The sequence below is a fragment of the Sceloporus occidentalis genome, unplaced genomic scaffold (assembly GCF_023333645.1).
Source record: "Sceloporus occidentalis isolate IW3139 unplaced genomic scaffold, rSceOcc1.0.p SCAF_8, whole genome shotgun sequence".
NCBI lineage: Eukaryota > Metazoa > Chordata > Lepidosauria > Squamata > Phrynosomatidae > Sceloporus > Sceloporus occidentalis.
Genome location: NW_028316988.1, coordinates 40,816,193 through 40,830,746, shown reverse-complemented (window position 1 = coordinate 40,830,746; position 14,554 = coordinate 40,816,193).

Below are 14,554 nucleotides of genomic sequence, written 5' to 3'. Positions count from 1 at the left end.
AGGAACTTGCACATGACGTATAAAGTGCCATCAGGGTTTCAGCCTCTACGTCTAGAAAGGTGAGGGAGCAGCTGAGGAATGTTGTCTCGCTGTGCCCAGGGCACATTGCCCTCTCCATGAAGTGGCATGCCCTCCCACCTCAGAGAACAACCCAATGGAGCTTGGTCTAATGTTCAGCTCTGTGGGTTCCCAGAAGGAGCAGAGAGCGCACTGGGGCCTCGGGGGCCCTGAACTGTGGTCGCCAGAACAGGGGGGCAAATGTAGAAGAAGTGTCAGAGCCAGGGGTTGGAGCCATTCGTGTGGCCAGCAGTGGCCAGTCATTAGCTGTGCCAATCATGAGGAAGATGGCACCCCTCCTCCAGGTAGAGCCAGCACATTATAGGGAGAGCTGCCACAGGCGGATAATGGCACCAAGGGCAATCTATGTGAATTAATGTAAATCAAAGCTGCTTCTTGAGGCACAGCCTCTTCTGCTGGGTTAATTGTTGATTGCTGATTTGCAAGGTTGCTAATTCTTCCCTTCTCTGTGGATTTTTAATACAGCTCTAGTCCTCCTTCCCTCCCAGAGGGATGTGTGGCTCATCCAGGCCAGTGCCATCAACTGTGACTGGCAGCAGCCCTGTCTCCCCATCAGCATCCCCTTCCCAGCCCTCACTGGAGACCTCTCTGGTCTTTTCCTCCCATACAAGCACCAGCCAGGCCTGACCCTGCTTGGCTTCTGAAGCCGGCCAAGATCCGGAGGCGGTCCTGGAGGTGGAATGGTGATGAGTAAGCTGGGATTTAATTCATAATGGCTGGGAGAGCATTTCCTCCAGGGTCAGTGTCCAGCTCTTTCTTGACACAGTCTGCAGGGTACTGTGGTTTCCTGGTGAGTCTGAAGCAATCCAGGGCCTAATTCCCTGGCAATGATGCTGGACAAGATGTGTGGGAGGAGGCAAGCGCTTGGCAGTGGAATATCAGCCCAAAGGGCCTCCAAGGAAGACCGGGTTCAGAGATCGGCTGAGCCTCCTCCATTCCACTCATTCCATGCGCCACATCACAGGGCCATTAGCTCTCTGTAATTAGGGATCAAAGGGAGACTGTTGCAAAGGTTGATGCACAGGGAGCCCAGAGAAAGAGAGCTAGTTGGAATCAGGTTGCCAGCCCCGGGTTCAGCTCTGGGCCAGAAACGCCATGGAGAAGCATTGCAAAGGGTTGTAGGGAAGGAAGGAGGGGGAAAGGGGCCAGCATCAGCCAGTGGAAGGGCTCCTGGCCTCTGACTCCATCTGCTGCCTCTCCCGCAATAAAACAGCTCCCTGCAGAGATGGAGGAATCCCATGGACCAGAGCGTCACCTCCATTGGCTTACCTGAAGGGATGCAATTTCTCACTGGCTTCCTTCTTCAAGGGAGCAATGAGTAATCTCAGCAATTTCCCTCTCAATGGGAGAAAGTATTTGAAAAGTGTGCATTTTCAAAGAGAATGTGCAGTTCTAGACTTCTGTCTCCCCCCCCCCCAATGAAACACACACGGCCACAGAATGACTGCCCCCCACATCATGGATCAGCCCCCGCTCTGTCCTCGCTCTATTTTTTATTGTGTTTTTAATAGATGCTTTAATTGTAACTTGTTTAATCCTTTTTTAAGGGGGGGAATTGGGGACACAAATTTGTAAATGTGGATTTTAAGGTGCTGTAAGCCGCTTTGATTGTCTTGTCACAGAAAAGCGGGATATCAATAAAAGCTTTATTTATTTATTTATTTATTTATTTATTTATTTAGAAGACAACATTCGGTGCACAGAATTAGACTTTGCATTCTGCACAGAATGCAATGTTAAGAAAAAGAACTTTTCTGTTCAGACAATAATCGTAGCCTAAGAAAAAATGCTCTTCTCCACACAAGACAGCCATGTGCGAACAGTGCACAGGACATACTCTCAATGGTGGGGTTTGCATCCCTCAAAGATCTTCTAGCCCCAACAGTTGCCCACCCTTGCCTTCATCAAAGCGCCCAGTGCCCCGAAACCCAGAGCAGAGCAGCTGCACTCCTGGCCTGGGGCCTTCCCACCAGCAATGTGCCTAGGAGTGGGAGCCCACCTGCTTTTGCGCATGGTTCAGCTTCATCTGATGCAAGACCAATGCCACCTTCTTCCCCTGAAGATTTAATGTTGGAGCAGGGTTCTCCTTGAGAGGGAGGAGGCAGGGGAGCCAAGATGAGCCCCATTGCCCAAACCAGGACCTCTTCCTGCCCCCCCCCCGAAATGCCCTCCGCCAATTGACTCTTTGGCCCCAAGAAAGGGGGCCAATGCTGCTGGGGCTGTTTTGAAGAGGCTTTGAGCCGGCACTAAGCAAACACCGGCGCAGTGGATACACACCTTGTAATTAGATTGCTCCGCTCTGCAATTATTACATTTTCCAAGCTCCAGCTGCTTCCTCCTCATTATCAGGTTAAGAAACTTCTTCTGATAGTAACATTGCATTAACCCTGTAATTAAAAGGCGGACCACCCAGAGACTCCTCTTGCTCTTTCTCGGAGCAAGCAGCGAACCTGGAAGGAGCCCCAAGACACCGCAGCAGAGGAGTTCCTTTGGCTCCCATTTCAACAACATGACAACAACACAGAATACACACACACACACACACATACGTGTGCACATGTGGCAGGCAGCCTGTAGACCACACAGAGCTCTTGGGGGGCTCTTCTGTGGCCCCAGGGGCCCCCAGGAACTCAGCCAAGACCCAGGTACCTTTGTTCCTCAAGAGAACTAAGACAACTAAATGTGCAAGTGAATGCATGGCAAGGCATTCAGATGGACAGGTGTGCAATGTGCAACAGCATCTCCATGCACAACTTTGTTCTCTTGAACCTTGAGCTGAACATGGATATTCTGCTCCGGATAAAAACACCCAGCTGCCTCCATAAGGACTTAAAACACTGAGATGGTCTCTGTCCCAAAAGGGGGGATATGTGGCCTCCGCCTCCTCCTCCTCCTCCTCCTCCTCTTCCTCCTCCCCCGAATCCCACCCAGGAGATAATGCAAAGGTATCTCATAAACCTTTAATTAGTCATTTATCAGCGGCTGCTGCCAGGTTCGTAACTGCTCCGTTTGGGAAGGATTTCAAGAGAGTCTCAGTGGTGACCTGGCCTAAGAAGGTTTGGTGATTTGCTCTGGTTGAAAAACCAGCTGATCAGATGCAAATGGCTGAAGGAAAGAAGGAAACTTTGCAGCGATGTGGAACTGTTTTGTTAAATTAATGGGGGAGGGAGATAATGTCAGACGCCCAAAGAAACCCAGGCCCTTTTGACTGACTGCCTGAGGAAACATTTTCTTCCAACATTTTTAATTTGTGCATGATCACTTTAATGTTAGATGCTGCTTTATGGGCTGCTGTGGGTTTTTTGGGTGTGGATTGCTGCAGATAACAGAATCAGCTTAATAAACATTTATTACTCAGGGGAAGGAAAAAATGGCGGAGCTCTCTCCCAACCAAGTCCGAATGTTTCCCAAAATCTCCATGCCGCAGAGTCCAGCAGGGAGGACCATGGCCTTGACTGGTCATTGGACTGGTTTGGACTATCAGTGTGGACACACTGCCTCTGTCACTCTGTGGGGCAGAAGAGAGGAAAGCCCCACGGCAGAAAAAGGGAGAGGCTAAGCAGAGCCACCGAGGAAGAAGAAGAAGAAGAAGAAGAAGAAGAAGAAGAAGAAGAAGGAGGAGGAGGAGGAGGAGGGAAGGTGAAGGAGGAGAGGGAAAGTGAGAAAGCAAAGAAATATAGCCAAAGGCAGCCAAAGGTCAGGAGCACTCCAGAGCCAGAGCAGTCTTGGGGGCGAAATGTAACATGAAAAGGGCTCCGTGCGATAATTAGGGCTCATTTCGTCTTTGGAGTCACAGGGGTCACTGTGATTTGTCATTGTTCGTAGGGAGGTGATAAAGGACTTGGGAACTGGAGCCCGTCAGGAAATGTCCCATTAGGCAGAGAGAGAGAGAGAGAGAGAGAGAGAGAGAGAAAGAAAGAAAGACCTCGCCTGCCCAGCATCATCTCTGGTGCCAGAGGAAGCTGACAAAGGCCTCCCCACCCAGCCAAATGCCCAGCCAAATGCCCACCCAGATGCCCACCCAGATGCCCACCCAGATGCCCATTGGGGACTTCCTTCAGCCTCAAACTCCCATTGGCTGCAAGAGGAGCTGGGCTTTCGGCACAGACGGCATGGACACCTCGGCTGATGGGTCTCATGGAAGCTCATTTGGGGTGCCAGAGAAGGAGAAGGTGATGGGGAAAGAGGCCATTTGAGCACCTATTGATTGGTGACTCCAGGGACTGGAGAGCAAGAGGCCTCCAAGGCCAGCAGTGGATTGCAGTGCAGAAGGGCCCCTGAAAACAAGAGAAAACAGAGACAGAAGGCTCAGGAGAAAGCAGATCAGAGGATGGAGGGGAGTCCCACGAGGCCTTGGGATCCTGAATGCGTCAGCTGGAGACGGCAATGGAGAGGCTGACTTGGGACGGCTGGAAAAGCCCAAGAGGAAGTGAGCTTGTGGCTTTGGGGTGGGGCTGCTTGGTATTTGGGGAACTGATCCTCAGGGCTTTGAATTTCTTCTTTGTGGCTGTGGCTGCGGCTGCTGTGTGCTTTAGCACATGGTTTGGTGATGATGGGGGCGGTGACAGCATTTGGTGTGAAACGTGGAGCTAACTCTGGCCAAGGCTAGCAGCCACCATCAGCCCCAGGGAACCAGGCAGAGAGTGCCAGGGGCCATTCAGGGCAGGCAGAGCCCTCCTGCTGCAAGAGAGAGCTCTCTTTGGTGTCGCCTGAGCACTGTTTTGCACTGAGCAGCAAATGCCCAGTTGCCTGCCTTCAGCACTGAACATCTCTCACACACTGGGACCCCACATTTCAGGGAATGGGATCCAGGTCCAGGGAGTTGACCCAGAACCCATAGTCATCTGGGAAAGTCTCCTCCACACAATTGCTATGGGTTGTTGTTGTTGTTGTCTGCCTTCTGCCTTATGGCAACCCTAAGGCAACCCTATTGTGGGGTTTTGTGCGGCTGAGAGGGCTTCACTCGCCCAATGTCATCCAGTGGGTTTCCAAGACCAAGCGGGGGATCGAACCCTGGTCTCCAGAGTTGTAGTTCACACTCAAACGCTTCGTAAGTTTTAAAATATTGTGCTTGATTTTAATTTAATGTTCTTGCTACAACAACCAAAGGCAGCCCTCCCTCCCAGCCCCAGAAAGCAAGCCATGGGCAGAAGCCACCTCTGGCCTCTTCCCTTTGCCCAGCAGCCACCAGACCATAAGGCCACTGCCTTCTCTCTTTTAAAGAACGCAACACAATGTCCTCCCCTCAATAAAAGAAACTCATTGTGGTTGAATTGCAGTTACCCAGATGATTCAATGCCAACTGTTTTGGGTTCCCTGGGGAATCATGGGAAGTATAGTCTAGGAAGGGCAATGCGAATGTGCCCCCAGCCATTCCCAGAATGAGGAAGAGGAAGGGAGACTCTTTGGTGGGCAGAATGGAAGCGAAGATGGTGGCATGCCTGCTTCCATGACGGTGGTTTCTGGCACGATGGAGCCACCATGGCATTGGGGGGTGGGGGTCTGCCTTGCCCATTATTAGCCGCCTTTGTTCTTGAGACCTTTTGCCATAAACCCTTTTCCCTTCCAAACCCAGTTGCTCTTTGGATACTTTTAAAGGGGGAACAAAGTGCCTCCTTCCGCCTGCCTTTGTCTCTGATGCTTTTGTCCTCCTTGGAGTTCCTGCCGAGTGGAGCTCTTTGTTCTGGGAAGAAGCAGAACTGCTTCTGAGGCAAGCAGGACTTCCAAAGGGCAACCAAGAAGGGAAGCCATGAGGAAGGCTCCTCCTCCTCCTCCTCCTCCTTGTTTGACAAAGGGAAAGTGGGGCTGGTACCTGGCAGGAGCTAAGTTTGCCCTTGCATCACAGCAGGGCAGTGGCAAAGGTGAGGAAACACTGCTGCGGGCAGAAAGAGAGGTGTATTTAGCCAGAGATGCCACTCCCTTGACCCACCACAGGAAGGAAGGAAGGAAGGAAGGAAGGAAGGAAGGAAGGAAGGAAGGAGAAAGCAAGCCATCAAGCCTGCCATTGCTGGTGATGATGCTAAGAGGAAGGAGAGAGTCCCATCTGCGGAGCTCCAAGGAGGATCCTTGGGGTTTTCTAAAACATCACACCAGAAAAAGGTGAATTGCAGTCAAGGGATCAAGGCAACCTGATCTCTGGGAGCAGCAGAGTCACTAACAGGGTGCGAGGTGTGACGCACACCAGTTGGCACCTCAGAGGAGGGTGGCCCCATGCCAGGGGGGTACGCTGCTGCTGCTGCACCCACCCCTCCTTCTCTACTGCCCTGGTTTTCCCTGTCCAAGAAAGGGGAAGGCAGTTCTACTTTGGAGGCGGATGAGGTGGATGAGGTGGATTTTTCGCCCAGAGTGGGGCTGAAAAGGAGAAGGAAGCTATTACAAGTATGGAGAAAGAGGGGGGGGGGAGGAGGTCTGCCCTCCACCATCAGTATCTGGCCTTTGGAAAATGGTTGCATCCAGAGACAGCCCAAAGCCATTTGCTGCCCCCTCAGAGGACCCAAAATGCTCCCTGCGCACTTTGGGAGCCCTCTCTGACAAGAGGAACAGGGAGAGAAATGCATCCGGGGTGCATTTCTGAGGCTTTCGGTGTGGAAATGAGAGCCGCAGCCCTTCCCAGGAGTCCTATCGCGGAGAGCAAAACACTGCAGCCAAAGAGAAATTAGGTCATATCCCTCGATTGTCTGAGTAAATGGGACACTGTGTACATTTTATTTACCTTCCTACAGGGCAAATGTAGTGAGCATGTAATAAATCATTCCTGCAGCTGCCAGGCCAACCTCCTGCTGCAAACCCCAGCAAAACCCATGGATGCTAAACCTGCCCTAATTACCTTCTCTCCTTCCTCCTCCTCTTCACTCTCTTCTTCCCACTCAGGCGTATTTCGCACCAACTGCCTTCAGACATATATGTCACCAGCTTCCTCTTCCTTCCTTTTCCCGTTTTGATTTGTGGTGTGTTGCCAAATGGCAGGCAGGCAGGATACACACACATGTGCCCAGAGCACACTCGCAGCAGGCCCCCAGGCAGACACGCTTGCACACACAACTCGTGCAACAACCTTCAGGATGCCAACGGAAGAGTTGTGCCCCTTCCCTGCTTCTCCCCAAGAGCAAAGGCAATTAAAGCAATTCTATTTTGAGCCAGAAAAGCACCTTCTGCGGGCAGAAGCAGAAGAGCAAATAAACCAGGTCTTTGACCCAGGAGGGACCCTGTGTGTTTCACTTGTCTCCTGATTCCATTGAAAGATAAGTTTTGGAGTAAGCAGTACATATAATACACTGGACTCCATTAGTACTGATCCCATTCTCTGTGGTCCCAGAGTGCCATCCCTATATGTTTTGTGGAAGGGCTGCTGGCCTTTCCAAAGCAGCCTCAAGCAAGGGCTAAGCTGCCCTGATTCGCACCCATTTAGAAACAGGCAGCGGGCAAAGCAAAAGAGCGGGTGGCATTTATGGCCTGGAGTCTTAAGGCGAAGGGCTGGGCCTTCAAATGAGGGCAAGTGAGGTCTCCTCTGGCTGCCCAGTTTTCTTCGGGAATGACATCCTTGTGGCAGGAAATGTTTTATTAGCAGAAAACCTCAGAGTAGGCTCCTGTTGAAGGGACGCCTCCTCCTCCTCCCTGGAAGGGAAACCAAGGAGGGTCCTTGTGCCCAGGAGAGGGATGCTCCGGCCAAAGCCCAGCTGCTTCCCAAAGGGCCTTTGGGTGCTGGACCCACACACACGCGCGCCAGGGAATGGCCCCCCTTTCGCCTTTGGTAACAAGACCGCCAGTCTTGTTCAACAAGCCTCCCTTTCCCCCTCTTCCCCCATTTCCTTTTTGGCTCCCTTCCTCTCCCAATGAAAAGGAAAGAGGCCTGTGAGCACTCTCTTTTTCCTCTCCTTTAAAGAAGGTTTCTGCTGCCTTTTCAAGCACAACTAGTAGGAATTTGGTTCCTTCCAAGCAGCTGTTTTGCAAAAGCAAGGAGGAGGAAAGCTGTTTGCCTGTTTAGAAAGAAAGAGAGAGGGTGAGGGGAGGCCTGATGGCCACCAGAAGCCAAAAATGGCACCAAATGGTAGCCCACCCCCATCCCACCATCCCCTGCATGGCATGGATGCTGAGGCTTGTTCCACCAGGCAGATGGGTTTTAGAGTCCTTGGCTGGAATTCAACATGGGACTTAACTCCCTTTTAAGTGGGCAGCTCAGGGCTGGAAACAAACCACTCTAAAACCAACTCATGCATTGCCTTGGCAAAAGATATTCCAAGGAGGCTTCCCCCATTGCCTTCGCTGAGGCTGAGATGGAGAGCATGGCCAGGGTCACCCAGTGGGTTGCTATGGCTGGCGGGGATTCAAGCCCTGGTTTCCTAGAGTCCAAGCCCAACAGTCAAACCACTATACCTGACTATCTGGTGCATCCATTTCTCATGAACGAAGCTAATCTTAGAGCAGTGATGGGCCTCCGTTTTCAGCCTCAAGCAAAGTCTCGGAGCCTTAGAGAGGCATGGAGTTGCACCCAGTTGCATCTCCCTTGAACACACTTTCTCCTTTAGCCCAAGTCTCTCTCGGTGCCAGGCCAGGGCCCTGTAAGTTTCCCTTCTCTTCTCAGAAGACGGAGGAGCCAGGTGGGCCTGCCCTTGACTGGCGTAGGGGCCATGCCATGAAAGCCTAGCTCACTCAGGCTGGGATTGCATCTTTTCCCATCTCTCTCTTGCTCCATAAAACGCACATTTACAAACCATTTTCCCCAACATGTGGTTATTTACATTTAAACTGTCAATTCAGCACATTTTTGGGCACCTTTGAGATCAACTGGTCAGCCTGGCAGTTTTTTGTTGCTTGATTGTTTGTTTGTTTGTTTGTTTGGAGGGGGCAGTTGCCATGTTTTGATCCATTTGGGTAGACCAAACTGGAGTTTGCTTTGAGGCCATTTTTAAGGATTACAGTCACTATCGCTCAGGCTTTCGTTTCATTCCCCGCATAAAAGAAACCATCATCAGCTGAGACAAACCTCCCAGATCCCCATCTAGGGCTGGTCTTGGCTCTGGCCGGGGCTGATGTATTGTTTTTAATCTCATCTGTAAGGCTGCCTTGAAATCTGCATTGAAAGACAAGGTATAAATATTTCAGATGCATAAATAATAGTAATATGGAAGTCTGAGATGTGTTTCTTCCCAGCCCTGTGCAAATCACTCAAGGCTGCTGGACGGGATGGGAGACAGGAGCAAATAAACACATCTTGCAGAGGTCTGGCAAAAGACCCCACCGTCATCTGGCGCAAGGGGAACATCCGGAGCATGAAAGCCTCTTCCAAAACATACCGCTAGAACCTTAATAGATGCATTCATTCCCAGTTTTGGAGTGAAAGGGGAAGCGTCCAGCTGGTGTTGGAAAACCCAGCGCCTTGGCTTGGCATAAGCAAGGCTTTTGTGGGGTGGGGGGAGGTGTTCACCAGCACAAGGACAGGCCCCCCCTCCTCCTCCTCCTTCTCTGCAAACATGGAGGACCTGGAGGACTCTGGTTTGGGGCTATGAGAGATGCCAGCATGAGCCCAAAGTAAGTGCTGCGGAAGGAGGGCCCCCAAACCAACTTGACTGCAAGGGCAGCTGGCAGCTTCCAGGTATGTGCCCACCTCCACCGACCGCAGTGTTCACACCTGGGACTTCTGCCTTGTCTTTGTGTAGCTGTGTAGCTCAGGTGAGCACTTGCAAACAGAGTTTAGGCATCCTAGGAAGTGGGGCAGGCAAAGTGACCCAGAGGAGGCAGACACAGCCAAAACAGAAGCAGGATTCTAGATGTGAGCAATTTCCAAGGTCTCCCTCTTTGCAATGCTAGAAATATGGGCACCGAAGGGCTCAGATCATGTGCAGGACAGGACTCTTTGTGAGAGGGCTGCAGAGGGTCTTCCTTTGTCCATTTTGTTCCCTTTCTGTGTCTAACAGTGAGCCATCACTTTGACAATTAACCTTAGCTGGAACCCTCCTCCTCCTCCTCCTCCTCCTCCTCCTCCTCCTCCTCCTCCTCCATTACTTCCAACTTTGCTGAGACCTGTTAACTTTCAGCTAATGAGGCACTTAATGGTTCAGACCTTGTCCCTCTTGAAATTCCTCCGTCCATCTTCCTCCAGGCCAGGCTCTTAGGGCTGATGGAGAACGCCGTCCCTTGCCTTCCTGGCTCCATGGCATGGGTCCCTCCCCACTCTTCTCCCCTTTTCCCTTCTCCCGTTCTGAGGGCTTGGATAATTGCCCCTTCATTCACAGATCCTCTCAGAATGCCCTCTTCAGAGGAATGCACATGAGCTGCATCCAATTAATGGTATTTCCTACCATTCTCTGGAAGAATTTAAAACACACACACACACAGCATTGCCACCAGAAGCCAAATGAATGGCCTTGATAGGCAGCCCCTGGTCAGCTTTCCAAGACTCTTCTGGAGACAAGCAATGGAACCGCAGATACAATTTCCTAAAGTTGTGGGTTTTAAAATCCTGTGGGATTCTGTAATTGAGGCCTGGCAAGGCTTGGACCAGGTGGCCTCTGTGGCCCCTTCCAGCCCTATAATCCTGTGAATTTCCCATAGCCCAGCCCCACTGAAGCAGGCAAGGCTCTCCATGAGCCTCAGATGCTGCCATGACATGATCTTTCAGGACTTCAAAGCTTGAGCAGATCTACAGAAACAAAATCCTTGCCAGACGAATTGGATGAATCATGCTGATTTATGCTGAGAGTATTAATGTCTGACCTGTGGCTCCATTAGTCTCTTCTGGAGATCTCAGAGGATGGAGGGAAAGCCACAGTTTTATGGCCACGAAGGTGGAGGTGGGAGCACCACTTCCCTCTTCACAGCTGGAGGAAGGAGCAAAGGAGCACATCCCATCCCAAGTGAGCAGAAGGCAACTCAGCTTTCACTCAGGGCTTTCGTTCAGGAGAATGAGACCCATGGAGAGCATGCTAGACATGTCTGCTAGGAGACTGTGGTTCTGGCGCTGCTCACAAGCTGTTCTGGAAAGCGAGTGAGGTCTATCCAGAAGACCTTCCTCTGGACCCAAGAGTGTGATCACTCACCTGTCGGTTGCAAATACCTGTCCTCTGCTGGGGCGAAATCGGAGTGAGCCATTTCCACAGCCCTCCTGGGTCAGATGGATTGCCTGGATCCATTTCACGCAACTGTCAAGAAATGCAACATGGGATATGCAGTTATAGAAATAAAATATGAATGTGAGAAGCAAAATGACTAAGCATGTATAGACAGAGAAATCACATAGGTGTAAAAGGTGATCTAATTTGGAAGTCTTGGGAGCCAAGGACAAATTTTGGAATGAATATTGGCAACACCTGAGACTTGTTTCATGGACAAGATAATCAGATCATATTCGTGGGTTGGACTTGCGTCTGGGGTGAACAAAGTCAACCAATCATGTGAATGTACACACCCACTGGGTGGCAGCTAACAATAGCTATAATAATTGCCAGTTTTGTTAATGTGATGCTCGTTGTTGTGGATGGTTGTGGTTGATTGGTAGAATTGTGGTAGGATAGTTGGGCATATTCTGAGAGCAAGAATTGTAACTGTATATAGTGTATAGTAGAATAAAATAGTACTTTTGTTTAAGACTACAAAGTCGTTTGGTGTCTTGAGTGAAAACAACAAGAGCCAGCAAATCCTGATGGTGTTGGAGACATCGGAGGAAGAAGAGTGAGAAAGCCTGAAGAGGTTTGTCAGGGTCTTCAGCTTATTCTCAGAAACTCTGCTGCTTTGGAAGAAAGCAATAACCACTGGCCAAAACTGGTCAGCTCAGCTTCATTAACTTGGTGGTGAGTTACAGCCTGAGGTGAAGTGCAACAACTCCCATCATCCCAGCCTGGTCTGAGGGGAAGAGAGATGGTCTCTGTCACTCAGAGGAGACCCTTTCTGCAGGAAGGGAAGGAGGGAGGCAACGGATGCTTCTCCTTCTCTATCACTCACCCTCTTGGCACCCGACTGCTGGGATCTTTCAGGGCTGGTCCTGGCTCCCCAGACCCACAGGACTCCACTAAAAACCCAGCCAGTCATGAGCTTCATTGGACAGCTGCAATTAACACCTGGACCTTTTCTTCGTCTGTAAATAGCAGACAAGGCACAGTCTTGGCACTCCCAGCTTTTTGATACAGAAAACAATCCATGGCTGCCCAGTGTGTCTCTCTCTCTATCTTTCTATGTATCTTTCCCTCTTCCTCCTTTTCCATCCCATCCTCCCATCTAAGCATTGGTGTTTGGAGCAGATGTGGAGGAGGCAGCCGCCATAAAGAAAATCCCAGGCCGTGCTTCCATGTGTAGCATCTGGGTTTCTGTGGGCCTGGAAATATGGCTTTGCCTCTTAACACGGCTTAGAGTGCAGATTAGTGAAAACGCCAGTCCTTCCCCAGCTGCCAGGTGGACCTCAGATGCTGCAGTGACCCATCGGCAGGAGCGGAGGGCGGCTGCCATGCTGGTGGTGCCCTGAACCCACTCCAGGCCTAATCCAGACTTTAAAGAAAGTAGTCATGGGATCAAAAAAGAGCTGGAAGTGTTGGATGGTGTGTCTTCCTGCATGGCAGAAGGGGGTTGCACAGGATGAACCTTGGGGTCTCTTCCAACACTTCTATGACTGTATGATTCTATGATGGCATAAGAGCCTTTCTGCCCAGGCCGCTTGATCCTGTCCTTCACATATAGTCACCATGCTACACGTCACCATTGGTCAAGTCCTGGAGTGGCCAAGAGAAAATCAATCGATGTGGCTCCAAGGGGAAGAGATGGGAAGGGGTGACATCCCTGGGCATGTGCCCATCTCCTCCTTCCCTCTGAGGCTGGAGCAGAAATAGTGTCCCCATCTGAACCTCCTCCTGGTCCCTGCCCTCCAGCGGCAGTCCATCCCGGGGCTTGACAGCTGTGGGGTAGGAACATTGGATGGGGCGCAAAGGATTTGGGGACATCCCCTTGAACCCCATACCTACATGAGTGGTGGGCAATGAAATGGAGAGGGCGCCTTTACACTCTCCCTACTTTATGCCTGATCTCAGCTTTTGTGTGCAGGAGATGCCATGATGGGGGACCCGGCTCCAGCTCCACCGAGGAGCCCACCGCACACCAGGATACTCCATCTCGCTTGTGGAAATTGAGGTTCTCCATGCTAAGGCAAAATTTGGTTTCCAGACAGGAGGACAGAGCCATGTTCAGCCAGTGCTTCCCTCTGACTGACCAGCCTCAAAGCAGAGCCCAGGAACTGGTCACTTTCTGTGATGAAGTCTCCCTGAAGCAAAGAAATCTGCAGAGAATGCAGGTGACTGGGATATGGATGGAGTTGGATGGAGGGCCTCTGCCAATGTGCACCTCTCCATTGACCTCCCTCTATCTCAGCCTGAATGGTGGAAATAATCTCTCTCACACACATACGTACACATGCGCGCACACCAAAAAGCCCTGGCTGGCTAAACAGACAGTGTGAAGCTTCCATGAGCCGTCAGAAAAGCAGCTGGGATTTAGGGAGCTCAAGATGGTTTTTCCAGTCAATGGGTCAGACAAATGCCTGTGTGTGTGCGCGCACACACACACACACACAAAAGCTGCTCCATCGGATTCGGCACTAGTGTGCTACTTGGCTCAGAGGAGAATGGGTGATGAGGCTCCAACCTACTGATCAGTGGGGCTGGGAGGAATGCCATGAAAATGGATGGGGAAGAGAGGGAGGAAGCATAAAAGATGGGGAGAGTCCTATGGTCGATGCACAAACCACAGGACCCCTTCCTCTCCCTTTGTATTTGACCTCTCCTGCTACAAAAGCTCACCAACTTCACCTGAGTTCCAGAAACGCTATTTTCTCTCTGTCTCTCCAAATCACAGCCAGGATCTTCATCCATGCTCACAAAGGGCAAATCTACCCACACATACATACACACAGTGGTTCTGTTACACCACCCTTCTGCTGAATACAAACATTGTGTATCTACTCATTGTCCCATGGGCAATGGGAATAATGCACAGGGGCTGTTTCTGCAATCCCAGGGGATCAAGGGGCACATAGTGAGAGCAGCCTCTCACTGTCCAAGAATGTGCAGCCGTGTGGCTGATGCGCTGTTGGTTAATCCCAAACAGACTAGGCCCAATGGATCAACCAATGAATGCTGACTCAACATGTAGACAAAAAATCCCCTTGGTTGAATAGCTGTCAGGACTAACAATAGCGGTGAAATGGTGACCCTTGTAGAACTCCACTTAACCCAACCGTGAGCAGCGCATATGTGTCTATTGCACAACAGCCAAAAGTACAATTGCATGTGTCAGGGAATTTGCACAGGTGTAGGACAGCAACAGGACTGCAGCCCATATTTCTATAAGCACTTTGCTGCAAGCATCCCCTCTGAACACACACACAGCAAAGGCTTTCCTGGCATCTCTGGCTTAGCAGAGCCCAGTAAGCTATGAGTGGTCAACACCCCAGAAGGTTTTCTGGAGGGACAGGTGGAAATTCAGCGCATGCACCTGG